Source organism: Triticum urartu, chromosome 7A, assembly GCF_056163025.1.
Source record: "Triticum urartu cultivar PI428250 chromosome 7A, HENAU_Tu73, whole genome shotgun sequence".
In the NCBI taxonomy this organism is placed as follows: domain Eukaryota; kingdom Viridiplantae; phylum Streptophyta; class Magnoliopsida; order Poales; family Poaceae; genus Triticum; species Triticum urartu.
In genome coordinates this window covers 375,468,800-375,486,519 of record NC_141879.1, presented here as the reverse complement: position 1 = coordinate 375,486,519, position 17,720 = coordinate 375,468,800, and positions in this window count along the sequence as shown.

The following is a 17,720-nucleotide window of genomic DNA, read 5'->3' as shown; positions in this document are numbered from 1 at the left end:
GAATCCAATTGGGTTGGAAAGAGCACGAAATCTAGTTTCCAACAAAAAAAGAATCACCCAATTCGGAGTCCGTATGAAAAAGTTGTTGGCGTTTTGAGTCAGGTATGTCTGTGCAGTCCGAATCTGAATCCAGAACGTGAGAGACTTGGACTCTATCTTCTCTTGGCCCAAAAGTGACGTGAGAGGACTTTTTGAACACAACCTAAACTTCTCCTTTTCCCTTATCTTCATATGTGGATTGTACAAATGTCCCATACACCTGCAATTAGACAAAACACAAAAGTGTGTGAAGTACTTTTGTTCTGGATAACATAAATAGATCATTGAATAGTTTGCATTAGAAATCACCTGACAAATATGCATGTATGCAATATTTTTGGTCGTATTCAAGGTAGTCATGTCCTCATCATCCTCCCCTTTGTGAAAATAAAGCCGTCCTCGGCATTGCTTAATCTGAAATGTGGCTAACAAAAGAGACAAGGTGTACATGTTGTATATGTATATGTCATCCATTTTAACTTCCCTTGATTTTTGCACATATGTCACATGTATACATGAGTAACTTTCATTGTTCATAAAATCTAAAGCCAGAAAATTATCACAGGAAGTAGAAGGCATGAAAATATTGGAACTCAATTTGCACATATAAGTGAAGCTCTTATTCTCTTCAAAAGATTGGCAATGTTCATCATTAAACCATCCTAACTTCGATGAATAAACCTTACTTGCATCAAATTTACATGCTACAACATGCTTAAATAAGCAAACATGCAATAAGTCATTGGACACAGAATCATCATCAAGATTAGAGGTCATATCAAAATGATTAAACATTGGTTCTTTTGCATCAACAGTTAATTCAATGGGTGCACTCAAAATTGTTGATATTTCAGTTGTTTGATCACATGACGCATTCATGACAGTAACAAGAGTCTCTAAAATAGGTGGTGTGCTCAAATCAACAGGTAACTCAACACATGATGCATTCAAGTTAACTAGGCATGCTTCATTCTCATGTGAAGTTATATCATCAATACCTTTACTGTTACCTCGCAAAGATGTAGCTGATGTAGGTACGGACGTTGACAATGTACCATACTCTTGAGATGATATTGCGCTCACAATCCGAGGTGGGGCTGCTCTAGTAGGTGCAATAGTGGAGTAACCAACCGGCGATGGTGAGCATGAACTGGAATAGTAGTTGTTGTAGTCACCCAATGCATCCTCCTGTATCTGTCTCTCAAAGGTAGAAGCACGGACATACATACCAGTAATGCAACGAGGAATATACCGAAATCTTGCCTGAATATCATGGTTCAAACCACCAAAAAATCTATTCATTGTATCATCCTCAGATTCTTCTATGTCACAATGATGCATATAAGATTTGAACTCTTGGTAGTAAGCATGAACATTGTTACTGCCTTGTTTTAATTGCTCCAATTTGCAACGCAATTCACGACGATAGTAAGGAGGAAAAAATTGTTGTCTCATTACAGCTTTCAAAACTTTCCAAGTTGTGGGTTGGTTATCAATGTTTTTCTTACAATGTACACTCCACCAAACAGAAGCAAAACCAGTAAATGCTCTAATGGTAGCTCGTACTCTCTCAAGTTTAGAAAAATCATGGTGACTAAAAACTTGTTCTACTTCAAGCTCCCAAGCTAGATAAATAGCAGGATTAAATCTACCCTCAAATGATGGTAAAGAGATAACCTGACCATATGCTTGTGTGTGTTGTCCCAACTCTCGTGATGGTGAAGATGTGTCCGTCGTCCAAGAACTTCTATCTCTGGAACCTATCATGATTAGTAGAAACAAGAACCAAAATTCGAGAATAATGTTCCTATGAACTACTAGGATGTGGTTGTAAAGTGCTCACAGTAAAGCAAATATCAATATCTTACAAGTTCTTACCATGCGGCAGGTGGTGACAGGCAACCAGTGGTGTCAAATAACTCCGAAGATTGTGTAAAGCGATTGCCAGGGGAACGTGCGTATACACGGTGTAGAAATATGTGGAGCTGGGTTGGCTATATATGGTAGCAAAAGATTAGCAATAATCAATTCAGAGATGCAATGTTGAATAAACGCTCAACGACGGTACTGCGCTGGTCCTAGGCTAGACCGAACTAGAGACGCGAGCCTAGAACACTAATGAGGTCACGTCGTAGCACAATGAAGGATACTAAGTAGCTCTGGACAGCAAGATATAAGTGAAGATCACAATGGCAGTAAAGATAATGATGTGAAACAACAGCCAAGCTGTTTTACTGAACAGTGCACAAAACAGATTCCAATCCGAATTCAACTACGAGATTGAGTCTAAAAAGATCCAAATTTTGTTTTTTTTTCTCTTTTTTTTCCTCACACTTTTTTTCTTTCTCTCCTTTTTTTCTCTGACTTTTTTTTTCTCTTTTTTTCTCTCGTTTTTTTTCTCTCTTTTTTTCTCCCTCTTTCCAAAACAAACTAGATAAGATGTAGATTGGATCAAGTGAAGATGTGAACGATCTCAACTATTATTATGACAATGAATGGTGGGTAGCACGTGGTGGAAATTGATGGATGGGTGGTGGACAGCGGAAGAGATAATGATGCAGCAGTGGCGTGACTAATGTGAACAGAACTCGAAAATCTAAACGAACTAGACACTAAGACCAGCAACTCGACACGACGATGCAACCGATAATTCAACTATGCAAGCAATGAAAAGAAAATTGCAAAGGCTCAGACTGGCTTGGACCAAGGATGAATAGATCTAGCTCTTTTTTGTGGCTTTTTCTTGGACAATAGGTAAGAAAATAAATCTAATCTAGGAAAACTGGAAATTCTCACCGAGCAACCTGAAAACTGATACCACTTGATATAGGCGAGGGTCCCGATCTTTCGATGAGATGATAACTATCGATTTGGTGGAGACGACTTTGACGATCCGACTACAAATGTGCACGACGTTGCGCCTTAGCAATCGCTAAACCAACTCCGGGAGGTTATTGACCACGCTGGAGCACGATCAACCTGACCACGAAGGTCTATTCCTGCAAGCAATCGAAGAACAAGCAAGAATATGATTAAGCAATCTGAATATTGCGAGTATGGATGAAGTATTGATAAAAGTGGGGTTTCATAAGCGGTCTTGGTCTGGTCGTTGGACACAAACGAAGTACACGAAGTTGCAGCGATGGCTAACTTTTAACTAAATAAAACCCCAAGGAAAAAGCTACTAGATGGATCTATTTATATAGGAGCAAGGGGTGGCGACCAAGGAGGTGGGAGGACGTCCCAAGGCAGCCTAAAACTAACTCTAGGTCGTACAAGGCTCATGGGCCCAAGTGGAGGTGATGCAACACCTTTGGGCTTGTAGTTTGACTCGGATTCTGCTGCAACGTCAGATTGTTTCGTCCGTAACTCAACGCTCCGGATGAATTTGAAGGTGAATCCAATTGGGTTGGAAAGAGCACGAAATCTAGTTTCCAACAAAAAAAGAATCACCCAATTCGGAGTCCGTATGAAAAAGTTGTTGGCGTTTTGAGTCAGGTATGTCTGTGCAGTCCGAATCTGAATCCAGAACGTGAGAGACTTGGACTCTATCTTCTCTTGGCCCAAAAGTGACGTGAGAGGACTTTTTGAACACAACCTAAACTTCTCCTTTTCCCTTATCTTCATATGTGGATTGTACAAATGTCCCATACACCTGCAATTAGACAAAACACAAAAGTGTGTGAAGTATTTTTGTTCTGGATAACATAAATAGATTATTGAATAGTTTGCATTAGAAATCACCTGACAAATATGCATGTATGCAATATTTTTGGTCGTATCCAAGGTAGTCATGTCCTCATCAAATCCTCCAATATTGCGGGCGCCCAAGTCCGGTGCGCCGTTCAGGTTGTACATTGCTGTAGAAAATAGGGTGATCGATGCGGTGTTGGCGCAAGAGGTAAGCGGGAAAGAATACATCATTGCATACTTAAGCCGTCGTTTGCTCGACGCCGAAAGTCGGTACGTGTTTATTGAAAAGTTATGCTTATCTTCATACTATGCATGTACCAAGTTTTGGCCTTATCTTCTTTCTAGTACGTGTATTGTAGCTTGCCAGGCTGACATCATTAAGTATATGTTGCAACGACCGATTCTTAGTGGTAGGATTGGAAAGTGGGCTTACGCATTAATAGAATATGATTTAACATATGAATCATTGCGTGCTATGAAGGGTCAAGTTATCGCCGATTTCATTGTTGATCATAGGATTAAAGATGATGAAAACATTAATTATGTTAGTGTATGCCCATGGAAGCTTTATTTTGATGGATCGGTTTGTAGGGAAGGGCAAGGCGTCGGTAATGTTTTAGTTTCACCTAATAATGTTTTTTATAATACATCGGTCCGTTTGGAATATCCTTGCACTAATAACCAAGCTGAGTATGCAGCTTTACTGTTTGGTTTACAAACTTTAGTTGATATGGGCGTAAAGGATGTAGATGCTTTTGGGGATTCGCTTCCGGTAGTACAACAGATTAAAGGCGAATTTCAATGTTTTGATGGGTTATTAAATAGTTATTTAGACCGATGTTTAGACATAATTAAGTCTCTAGATACGTTCACCATCCATCATATACCTAGAGAAGAAAATTCTAGAGCTAATTATTTAGCACAGCAAGCATCCGGTTATCATATTAGTAAAGGAATGTTTTTTAGCTTAGACAAGCCGATGCATGCTGCGTCTATAATGATGGATACTTTGCCACAGGGTGCACTTGGGCCTAGCACAGTTGATCAACTAACTGTACAATGTAGTGCAGATTCGGTGCATGGGTCACAAACGACCGAATTAGCAAATAGTTTAGAACTAAGTGATTGGAGAGTTCCTCTAGTTAATCATTTAAAGGATCCAATTCAAACGAGAGATAGGAAAATTCGGCGGCAAGCTTTAAAATATACTTTGTTTAACGACGAGTTGTATCGCCGAACAATAGATGGGTTATTTTTGAAATGCTTGGATTCTGATCAATCTAGAATAGCTATGGGTGAAGTGCACGAAGGAATATGTGGAACACATCAGTCGGCTCACAAAATGCGATGGTTATTAAAACGAGCGGGCTTTTACTATCCGACTTTGTTAGAGGATTGTTTTCGGTATTATAAAGGTTGTGAGGCATGTAAAAGATTTGGTAATGTACAGTTAGCGCCCGCTTCTATGTTAAATCCCATAATTAGGCCATGGCCATTTAGAGGATGGGGTTTAGATTTTATTGGTGAGATACATCCTTCGTCTTCTAAAAGACAACGCTTCGTCCTAGTTGCTACAGATTATTTTACTAAATGGATTGAAGCAGTTCCTTTGAAAAATATGACTCATAAAGAGGTTATTACTTTTGTTTTAGAGCATATTATTCACAGATTCGGTATTCCTCAAACTTTAACTACTGATTAAGGTGCTTCTTTTATGTCTCATCAATTTCGTGAATTTGCCGAATCTTTAGGAATTAAGTTGTTAAATTCGTGGCCTTATTATGCGCAAGCTAATGGACAGGCCGAATCTAGCAATAAAACTTTAATTAAACTTATAAAGAAGAAAATTGAGGAACATCCGAAAAGGTGGCATGAGGTACTTTCGGAAGCTTTATGGGCTCATCGGATATCTAAGCACGGAGCGACTCAAGTAGCACTGTATGATCTAGTATATGGCCAGGAGGCGGTGTTACCCATAGAGGTCAATTTACAAGCTCTTAGAGTGTCCAGACAAAATGATTTGTCGGCTGTAGTTTATAATGACCTGATGATGGATAAGATAGATGACATTTCAGAAGAGAGATTAAGAGCTTTGCGAGAAATAGAGAAGGAGAAATTAAGAGTAGCCAAGGCTTATAATAAAAAGGTGAGGGAAAATCGTTTCAAATAGGAGATTTAGTGTGGAAAACGATTTTACCTATTGGAACTAAAGATAGGAAATTCGGCAAATGGTCGCCGAGTTGGGAAGGCCCATATAAAATTATAGAGATTGTTCCTGGAAATTCATATTTTGTACAATCTTTGCAGGGAGATAAGTTGTCGAAAGCTCTCAATGGAAAATATTTAAAGAAGTACTATCCTAGCATGTGGCAGGAGGCCTGAACATGTTGTGGCCGATATGTTATTCCAAGTATCGCCCTGAGTAAATTTGGCAGATATATTATTTGAGATATCGTCCTAAGAAAATTTAGCTGATGTATCGTTGGACATCGCCCTGAGTAATGATATGATCAGTGATCGACTTCATCCTACGGCAACTCCTATAGTATCTTTGGTCAATGCAATTGTACCAAAAACAGGGGGCATGTGTTGATGGTATAATTTGGCTACTTAGTATGTGATGAGCCAAATTAAATCAATGGTTTATCAAGTTAATCGGTTAATGCATTGTTAAAGTATTGCCACAGGAAATTTCATGGAAGGTGAAGATACAAGTCCTAAGAAGAATCATATGCTATACTGGACCATGGGCGTGATGCATGCAAGTGATATATATCTACGTATATGAAGAAGTATGCTTAGTCCTGATGGCCATTATCTAGTTTGATTTGCGACGTTGCCGGAATATTTAATATTTTCTTTGTGGGCTCAAGGTATTTATACATATGCTTAGCCACTATATTTAGTGTGATGGCGACATGGCCGGAATACTTTATTCATATATACAAGAGTGCATGTATGTGGATATGGCCTAGATTTGCTACGTACTTAGATCGGCAAGTATATTTTTGTAGACATATGCTACATGGTAACCAAATCAAGAAAGGCGTCCTGATCGGTTTTAGCTTCAGAGTTGTAATCTTGTACGCCAGGTCTAGCGTGCCATATATATGTAAGGCCGTGGCCGATTGAGGAAGGAAACAATCGATCTATCAATACAAACTCTATTTTCACGTACGTCTATTTTCTATCGTTACCTCCTGCCAAGCTCTAGCATCCCTAGGGTTTGGCGATCTTTGCCGTTTTGCACTGGAAAGCGGCCGATTCTCCTCCACGAAAGCAAGAAATCTTTTTTGCTTTGCTCGTAAAGCAATCGTTCGTCGTCACGAAAGCACGACAAATATCCTGGTGTTGCGTGAAGATTTCGCATGCCAACAGGTCTATAGTGTTACTTCACGACGTCTTTCCAAAATAAGTGATAAGAATTTTGTCAACCTATAAGGCATGTCTGTCAAATTAAGCTCGAGGTACTTATTCTCGAATTAACCTTTGGGTCTTGCAGGAGTACTCATTTTTTGAACGCATGTTAATGGAAGGTCTATCGCATTACTTTTTGATAATTTTCGTTTTTTGAACACATGTTAATAGGCTTGAAAGAATGTATATCGTGTTACTTCATGGCATCTTTCCAGAAAAGTGATATGACTTTTCCCAACCTATAAGGAATGTTTGTAAAATTAACCTCAAGGTATTTGTTCTCGAATTGACCTTTGGTTCTTGCAGGAGTAATTATTTTTTGAACACATGTTAATCAAAGGTCTATCGTGTTACTTTTTGATAAATTTTGTTTTTTGAACACATGTTAATTGGCTTGAAAGAAGGTCTACCGTGTTACTTCATGACATCTTTCCAAAAAAAGTGATATGACTTTTGTCAACCTATAAGGCATGTCTGTCAAATTATCCTCGAGGTACTTGTTCTCAAATTCACCTCTGGGTCTTGCTAGATTACTTGTTTTTTTGAACGCATGTTAGTGGAAGGTCTATCGTGTTACTTTATGATATTTTTTGTTTTTGAACACATTTTTATTAGCTTGAAAGAAGGTCTACCGTGTTACTTCACGACATGTTTCCAGAAAAAGTGATATGACTTTTGTCAACCTAGAATGTGTGTCAAATTAACCTCGGGGTACTTGTTCTCGAATTAACCTCTGAGTCTTGCAGGAGTACTTTTTTTTGAACACATGTTAATCGAAGCTCTAACTCGATACTTTTTGTTTTTTGAGCTCAAGTTAATTGGCTTGAAAGAAGGTCTATTGTGTTACTTTCCGACATATGTCCAAAAAAAGTTATATGACTTTTGTGAACCAATAAGGCATGTCTGTCAAATTAACCTCGAGGTACTTGTTCTCGAATTAACGTCTGGGTCTTGCTGGATTACTTTTTTTTGGAACAAATGTTAATCAAAGGTGTATCGCGTTACTTTTTGATAATTTTTGTTTTTTGAACACATGTTAATTGGCTTGAAAGACGGTCTGGTGTGGAGCATCCGACAATCATCTCCATGTACAATATGACTACTTCCCAAGCCCCAAGTGGACATATGATGGGTCCTCAAACATACGCCATTGGATACAAGGTGAACCTGTTCCTAAATGCTTCCCCTTTCCACTCATGCAAGACATGGTTGCTACCTAATGCAAATACACTACATGTGCTAAGGAACCAAGGAGACAACCATGGAGATGCTCGAAGCATAGGACAAGTCCACACGGAAGTGGATCAAGAAGTGCCTCAAGTGGAGTCACTTCGGAGCTACAGCGGCCAAACATCCGGCAGGAGGCCGGACATCCGGCGCCACCAACGAAAGGAAGACCAGAGAGAGACGGACGCCAGGTGACTCTACAGCGGCCGGACATCCGGCGCCCCGCGACGGGCTGGACATCCGGCACCTGCGTGGAAGTGCGGCGTAGGCTATCCACATAACACCGAGATCAGCCCCGCCAGCCCGGACATTCGGCTCCTCATGAAGGCCCGGAGATCTGGCCTGACGCCCGGACATCCGGCTCTGCCTGCCTGCGCACAGTAAAGGGCCGAGGCCCATGCACCCCTTTGCCCACCTAGACTATATATACTCCTCGTCCTCCCTCTTTCTAGGGTTAGCGTTATGTTAGCTCATATGTGAGATAGAGCTTCGCTCATCCATCCGGATCTATTCCATCACGAGGGACGGTTACCTCTTCGGAGAAGATCCACATTGGATTCAAGACCCCTTCATGGGAAGGCCCCTCAAGACCTCCTCACGAAGAAGAACCGGTTACCCTTTGTATCGTTCCTTGTTGATCGTGGATATTGTATCTCCTTTGTGTTTCGAGGATCTAGCATATGTGTGACCTAATCTCGTTGGTTTGAGTGATTCTCTCATGTTTTACCTCGTGTTCTTCGTGTTCCTCATTGGGATCCGCTCCTTTCGTGAAAGATCGGACATCTAGGGTTCCACCCTACATCATCTTGGTATCATGAGCCACGTTGATCATGATTTCGGAGCCTCCCCTCTTTGCTTTCTAGCCTAATTTTGTTGATTTCATCCCTAATTCGAAAATTCCCCACAAAAAGTAGCCCCAATTTTTTGTGATTTGTTGGTTTGATGATGTTTTGTTGATTTTGATCCACGGATTCATTGTGTCTTGAGTAGATCTAGCTTCTCCCCACTTTTCACCACCTTCCATCCACAAAATTCGTCAAATTTTGACTCCAAAATCACCAATTTCCGCCCCAAATCGAGTTTCGAAGTCCAAATCCTGATCTGGAATCATCGGGCCAGACACCCGGGCCCCAAGCCGGACATCCGGCTCCTGGAGCGCCAAATATGCATGGTTCTGGACACTGAACCCCGAATATCCAGCCCCCACCCCCGGATTTCCGGCCCCTGGGATTTCAACCTCCCGTGTTTCACTGATTTGACCATAACTTTCACATCTGGAGTCCGATTTTCGCGTTCTTTAGCTTGTTGAGTAGATATTGACATCCTCTATCCCTCTAGATAGGTTCCATCACCATTTGACTCCATAATTTTTTGGCACTTTGGCATCTTTGCCTAGGGCTTCCACCATATCATCCGCATAACCACCACCGACTTTTGCAACCTAACCCATTTTGTTCCCCTTAGCATTTGAGGTTGCTTGAGTAGTGATATGAGTCTCCTAAGGTGTTTCGGCTACTTAGAGACGGTTTCTTCTTAATCAACCACCACCATAACTTCAGCATATGCTTGCCCACCATACACTTCCACCACCCCAACCTAACCCAATTTTGTTTGTGTTGTGAGTTCTGTCTCCTAAGGTGTTTCGGCTACTTAGGGACCGTGCTTTCAACTGTGATACCGTGTATATCCCATCATACCATTCCACCACTATAACCCATTTTGACCGGGTTTCCACCAATACTTTTGCAACCACCACCGCTTTCCTGCTACCACCATTTTGACACTTGACGTTTGAGATTTTGAGTTCGTGGTTTTTTTCGTTTCCTAAGGTCTTTTGGCTAATTAGGGATGGTTCTACATCAAGAACACCGCTACTCATCATCGCCAAGGACGGTAACCTCGACGACACCATTGTATATTACCCTTGCCATTGCATTGATAAACCCTAGCCCATTTTGCATCACTTACCTATTGAGACTAGCCATTTGAGTATTGTCGGCAACGTTACTTGTGCACATTAGTGATCTATACCATCCATTGCATACATACCATATCAGATTGGTATCATATCATACCTTGTGTCACAAGATTGTTCCCGTATATACCCAATTGCTATCTTGGTTCGTGCATTCTGCATTGTGGCCATATCAAAAAAAAGAATGAAGTTTTTAAGCAAAGAAAAAGAGTGAAAAAGAGCTTGTAAGAAAGTGACATAGCATCATACCACATTTCATAAGATTGTCATATCCGATCATCTGGGATCATCTTGAGAGAAACACCAGGAACCATACATACATAGCATACTTGGGATAGAAAGTTTATCCATTTTGCATCTTATAGGTTGTGCACAAGTGTCATATCCGCCTATTGAGAAATCGTGCTAGCGTCTCTCTAGAGTTGTGCAACAAGAGCATTTTCCGTGGATTCCACATTTTGAGCTGATTCATTGGTTGCACGACCCCATTTATCTATCCGTGTGTGTGTTTCCATGTGCCACCCGTTGCTATTGGTCTACTTGTTTCACTTGCGAATTTGTGAATCTCTTTCATCATTATTGACTCTTGCTAACATTTTGCATCAAATTTTTGTGCCACTATCCTCACCGAGCTCCACCATAAGCCTTATTTGTGTAGGTGTGAGAAATCGACGAGATCGGTACCAATTGTGCTATTTCCTTGCTACATCATTGAGTGATCATTGATCAATTTTCAACATCGGTCAAGGTACATTTGGTATAGTTATCTTCTTTCTCCCACTCATATTTGCTCAAGTCTTGTGATGGATAGGCAAGGCATTTCATCTCTGGTCTTCCACAACAACGATGGCGCGAACAACTACATCGCCAAATCGTCAATCTTCGATCAACAACGACAAACGCAAGGCGCTCAATCAAGATTGCGAGAGCACATTGACAACCTCGCCATCGACATGCGACACTCCGAGCAATGTACAAGAGACTACCTCAACAACAAGCTTTCCGCACAAAAGGAAGAGGAAGATGCAAGGATGGAGGAGATTCAGACCTTGTTGATCAACCGCTCTTCCCCTTCATCATCCTAAAGACGACGGCAAGCAAGTCACCTCCGAGCAACATGTGCACGACGACGAACGCCGTCAAGCTCAAGTACGACAACGACACCATCAACATGAAGATGCTCGAGATGCGCCTACCTACAAGTCCCAACAAGCTCTACATCAAGCTACGGCCAAACTTCATGACCACAAGAGAAGACCGCGAGACAAGGACCACCAAGAGGACGCTACAACTACTACCACCACCACTTGGGCATCTTTGCCAAGTGCTATCAAGGAATCTTCGCCTTTGGACATACGGCATCTTCGCCAACTTCCCATGAGTTCGCCTACATCGACATCTTCAACAACAAGGCGACCACCTACAAACGAGGGTGACACTTCCATCTTCAGAAGCCCCTCAAGGAAGATGGCCGAGCATGGGAATTTCCCTTCGGTCATGGAGACGAGCTATGACGTGCCACATGATATGGGCCTTCTACAACAAGACGATGACAAGAAGGTCGAGCTAGGGCCATCCCATTCGACTACGGCGATGAGCATGAACCTCTTCAACAACATCAAGACAGCGCACATATTGGACTCATACTCCGAGTCAAGCTACGAGACCGCACATGAGACATTATCTTTGGTCTCGGAGAGTGATGCTTTGCCACATCCTACGTCGTTCATCTTTGGAGGCTTTATGGATGAGGAGGTTTACCATGGGACTATCCCTTCAACCAAGGCGGCGATAGGAGTTGAGCATGGAGACATTTGCACCAACATCTCTCTAACACCTTCATATGACGAGATGCCCCAATTCCCATGTGAGGAGAGGCACCACCCCATGAGTGATATGAGTGACTCCACCATATGTGGCATTGAGTGCCTTCCCTATGAGGGAATGAGTGTGACCACCACTAGCCCCACACATGAGAGCATGCCACACATCCTATGTGAGGTTGAGAGCCATTTGAGTGACTCCACCAACCATACGAGTGAGAGCATCGAAGAGGGAGTGAGTGAGCCACAACACCTAGTCAGTGACATAGTTGACACGACATGTGAGGCCACTATGATTTCTAACGACTTAACCTCTACTCCTAGTGTGTTTTCTTCTTTGGTGCCAGGTCTCCTACATGACGACATGCCTATCCTCGACGAGTCCATACCTCCAATGGAGACGATGATGGCCATGGTGGACGATGATGCACCCCCCACATGGTTCCATCAAGATGAAGATGAACACAACTTGGTCTTCGACACCTCACCTACAACACATGAGCGATGCTCTAAAGGTAACATAGGTGATGGTACTTCTCTTGACCCACTAGTGGACTATCTTGCAAATGATTGCTTGCATGATGATGATGATGACCTTACGGATTCACTACATACTATGTCTTCTACATGCTTATATATGCCACCCATTTATGATCAATATGATGATGAGCATGTTGAGTTGCCTAGTTGTGATGCTATGATCCATAGGATATCATGTGAAAATTCTTTTGGTCACATTATGTTCGACAATCCTTTAAACTTGTCATATGATATGAGTGAGATCTCCCATATTGCATCATTTCAATCTCAACATAGTAACTTTGCATGTCCAATTAAAATAAATCCCATTTGCACTTATGGCATAGATGACAAGATGACGGTCATTGGTTTTTGTTTTTCTTGTGATGATATTGCTAAGCTTCCTTTACACGATTTGCGCAATTCATCTACTATGCCATGCCATGATCACATTGTTCCAAATATGCATTGTTTTGGATGTTGTCAATATTCTCCATGTGATGTTTCCACTAATGCTCATGAGGAGACCCCCATAGTTTCCACATACATATTAGGAGATTTTGAGACATCATATCCTTTGCATGCTTCCCATAATTTCTTGCACCATATTGATACGTCCATTTTGCATCCTGCTTTTATATCGATATTTATTGCATTATGGGCTGTTATTACACATTATGTCACAATACTTATGCCTATTCTCTCTTATTTTACAAGGTTTACATAAAGAGGGAGAATGCCGGCAGCTGGGATTCTGGGCTGGAAAAGGAGCAAATATAAGAGACCTATTCTGCACAGCTCCAAAAGTCCTGAAACTTCACGGAAGACGTTTTCAGAATGTACAAAAATACCGAGCGCAAGAAGTTCACCAGGGGGCCACACCCTGCCCACGAGGGTGGGGGCGCGTCCTACCCCCTGGGCGCACCCCCCTACCTCGTGGGCCACCTGGTGGCCCTCCGATGACCATCTTCTGCTATATGAAGTCTTTCAATCAGGAAAAAAATCATAAGCCATCTTCTCGGACGTAACTCCGCTGCCACGAGGCGGAACCTTGGCGGAACCAATCTAGGGCTCTAGCGGAGCTGTTCTGTCGGGGAAACTTTCCTCCGGGAGGGGGAAATCATTGCTATTGTCATCACCAACGCTCCTCTCATCGGGAGAGGACAATCTCCATCAACATCTTCACCAACACCATCTCCTCTCAAAACGCTAGTTCATCTCTTGTATCCAATTCTTGTCTCCAAGTCCGGGATTGGTACCTGTAGGTTGCTAGTAGTGTTAATTACTCCTTGTAGTTGATGCTAGTTGGTTTATTTGGTGGAAGATCATACGTTCTGATCCTATATGCATATTAATACCCCTCTGATTATGAACATGAATATGCTTTGTGAGTAGTTATGTTTGTTCCTGAGGACATGGGAGAAGTCTTGCTATTAGTAGTCATGTGAATTTGGTCTTCGTTCGATATTTTGATGAGATGTATGTTGTCTCTCCTCTAGTGGTGTCATGTGAACGTCGACTACATGACACTTCACCATTGTTTGGGCCTATAGGAAGGCATTGGGGAGTAATAAGTAGATGATGGGTTGCTAGAGTGACAGAAGCTTAAACCCTAGTTTATGCGTTGCTTCGTAAGGGGCTGATTTGGATCCATATGTTTCATGCTATGGTTAGGTTTACCTTAATACTTTTGTTGTAGTTGCAGATGCATGCAATAGAGGTTAATCATAAGTGGTGATAGAGGCTAAGGTGTCCCGATGTTTCGATGAGATGGTGGCTATCGTTTTCTGTGGGAGTTGACCTTGACGATCCGACTACGAACGTGCGAGACGTCGTGCCTTAGCAATCGCTAAACCAACTTCCGAGGGTTATTGACCACGCCGGAGCACGATCAACCTGACCACGAGGGTCTGTTTCCTGCGAGCAAACGAAGAACAAGCAAGAAACTGAGATTGCAACCGGGATATTGCGAATATAAGATGAAAGCTTTATTGATCAAGGTGGGGTTCTGTGACGTCTTGGTCTGGTCGTTGGACACAAACGAAGTACGCAAAGTTGCAGCTATGGCGAACTTTTAATCTAAACAAAACCCAAGGAAAAAGCTACTAGATGGATCTACTTATATAGGAGAAAGGGGTGGCGGCCAAGGAGGTGGGAGGACGTCCCAAGGCAGCCTAAAACTAACCCTAGGTCGTACAAGGCTCATGGGCCCAAGTGGAGGTGATGCAACACCTTTGGGCTTGTAGTTTGACTCGGATTCTGCTGCAACGTCAGATTGTTTCGTCCGTAACTCAACGCTCCGGATGAATTTGAAGGTGAATCCAATTGGGTTGGAAAGAGCACGAAATCTAGTTTCCAACAAAAAAAGAATCACCCAATTCGGAGTCCGTATGAAAAAGTTGTTGGCGTTTTGAGTCAGGTATGTCTGTGCAGTCCGAATCTGAATCCAGAACGTGAGAGACTTGGACTCTATCTTCTCTTGGCCCAAAAGTGACGTGAGAGGACTTTTTGAACACAACCTAAACTTCTCCTTTTCCCTTGTCTTCATATGTGGATTGTACAAATGTCCCATACACCTGCAATTAGACAAAACACAAAAGTGTGTGAAGTATTTTTGTTCTGGATAACATAAATAGATTATTGAATAGTTTGCATTAGAAATCACCTGACAAATATGCATGTATGCAATATTTTTGGTCGTATCCAAGGTAGTCATGTCCTCATCATCCTCCCCTTTTTGAAAATAAAGCCGTCCTCGGCATTGCTTAATCTGAAATGTGGCTAACAAAAGAGACAAGGTGTACATGTTGTATATGTATATGTCATCCATTTTAACTTCCCTTAATTTTTGCACATATGTCACATGTATACATGAGTAACTTACATTGTTCATAAAATCTAAAGCCAAAAAATTATCACAGGAAGTAGAAGGCATGAAAATATTGGAACTCAGTTTGCACATATAAGTGAAGCTCTTATTCTCTTCAAAAGATTGGCAATGTTCATCATTAAACCATCCTAACTTCGATGAATAAACCTTACTTGCATCAAATTTACATGCTACAACATGCTTAAATAAGCAAACATGCAATAAGTCATTGGGCACAGAATCATCATCAAGATTAGAGGTCATATCAAAATGATTAAACATTGGTTCTTTTGCATCAACAGTTAATTCAATGGGTGCACTCAAAATTGTTGATATTTCAGTTGTTTGATCACATGACGCATTTATGACAGTAACAAGAGTCTAAAATAGGTGGTGTGCTCAAATCAACAGGTAACTCAACACATGATGCATTCAAGTTAACTAGGCATGCTTCATTCTCATGTGAAGTTATATCATCAATACCTTTACTGTTACCTCGCAAAGATGTAGCTGATGTAGGTATGGACGTTGACAATGTACCATACTCTTGAGATGATATTGCGCTCACAATCCGAGGTGGGGCTGCTCTAGTAGGTGCAATGGTGGAGTAACCAACCGGCGATGGTGAGCATGAACTGGAATAGTAGTTGTTGTAGTCACCCAATGCATCCTCCTGTATCTGTCTCTCAAAGGTACAAGCACGGACATACATACCAGTAATGCAACGAGGAATATACCGAAATCTTGCCTGAATATCATGGTTCAAACCACCAAAAAATCTATTCATTGTATCATCCTCAGATTCTTCTATGTCACAATGATGCATATAAGATTTGAACTCTTGGTAGTAAGCATGAACATTGTTACTGCCTTGTTTTAATTGCTCCAATTTGCAACGCAATTCACGACGATAGTAAGGAGGAAAAAATTGTTGTCTCATTACAGCTTTCAAAACTTTCCAAGTTGTGGGTTGGTTATCAATGTTTTTCTTACAATGTACGCTCCACCAAACAGAAGCAAAACCAGTAAATGCTCTAATGGTAGCTCGTACTCTCTCAAGTTCAGAAAAATCATGGTGACTAAAAACTTGTTCTACTTCAAGCTCCCAAGCTAGATAAATAGCAGGATTAAATCTACCCTCAATTGATGGTAAAGAGATAACCTGACCATATGCTTGTGTGTGTTGTCCCAGCTCTCGTGATGGTGAAGATGTGTCCGTCGTCCAAGAACTTCTATCTCTGGAACCTGTCATGATTAGTAGAAACAAGAACCAAAATTCGAGAATAATGTTCCTATGAACTACTAGGATGTGGTTGTAAAGTGCTCACAGTAAAGCAAATATCAATATCTTACAAGTTCTTACCATGCGGCAGGTGGTGACAGGCAACCAGCGGTGTCAAATAACTCCGAAGATTGTGTAAAGCGATTGCCAGGGGAACGTGCGTATACACGGTGTAGAAATATGTGGAGCTGGGTTGGCTATATATGGTAGCAAAAGATTAGCAATAATCAATTCAGAGATGCAATGTTGAATAAACGCTCAACGACGGTACTGTGTTGGTCCTAGGCTAGACCGAACTAGAGACGCGAGCCTAGAACACTAATGAGGTCACGTCGTAGCACAACCAGCATCGATGAAGGATACTAAGTAGCTCTGGACAGCAAGATATAAGTGAAGATCAGAACGGTAGTAAAGATAATGATGTGAAACAACAGCCAAGCTGTTTTACTGAATAGTACACAAAACAGATTCCAATCCGAATTCAACTATGAGATTGAGTCTAAAAAGATCCGAATTTTGTTTTTTTTTCTCTTTTTTTCCCTCACACTTTTTTTTTCTTTCTCTCCTTTTTTTCTCTGACTTTTTTTTCTCTTTTTTTCTCTCGTTTTTTTTCTCTCTTTTTTTCTCCCTCTTTCCAAAACAAACTAGATAAGATGCAGATTGGATCAAGTGAAGATGTGAACGATCTCAACTATTATTATGACAATGAATGGTGGGTAGCACGTGGTGGAAATTGATGGATGGGTGGTGGACAGCGGAAGAGATAATGATGCAGTGGTGGCGTGACTAATGTGAACAGAACTCGAAACTCTAAACGAACTAGACACTAAGACCAGCAACTCGACACGACGATGCAACCGATAATTCAACTATGCA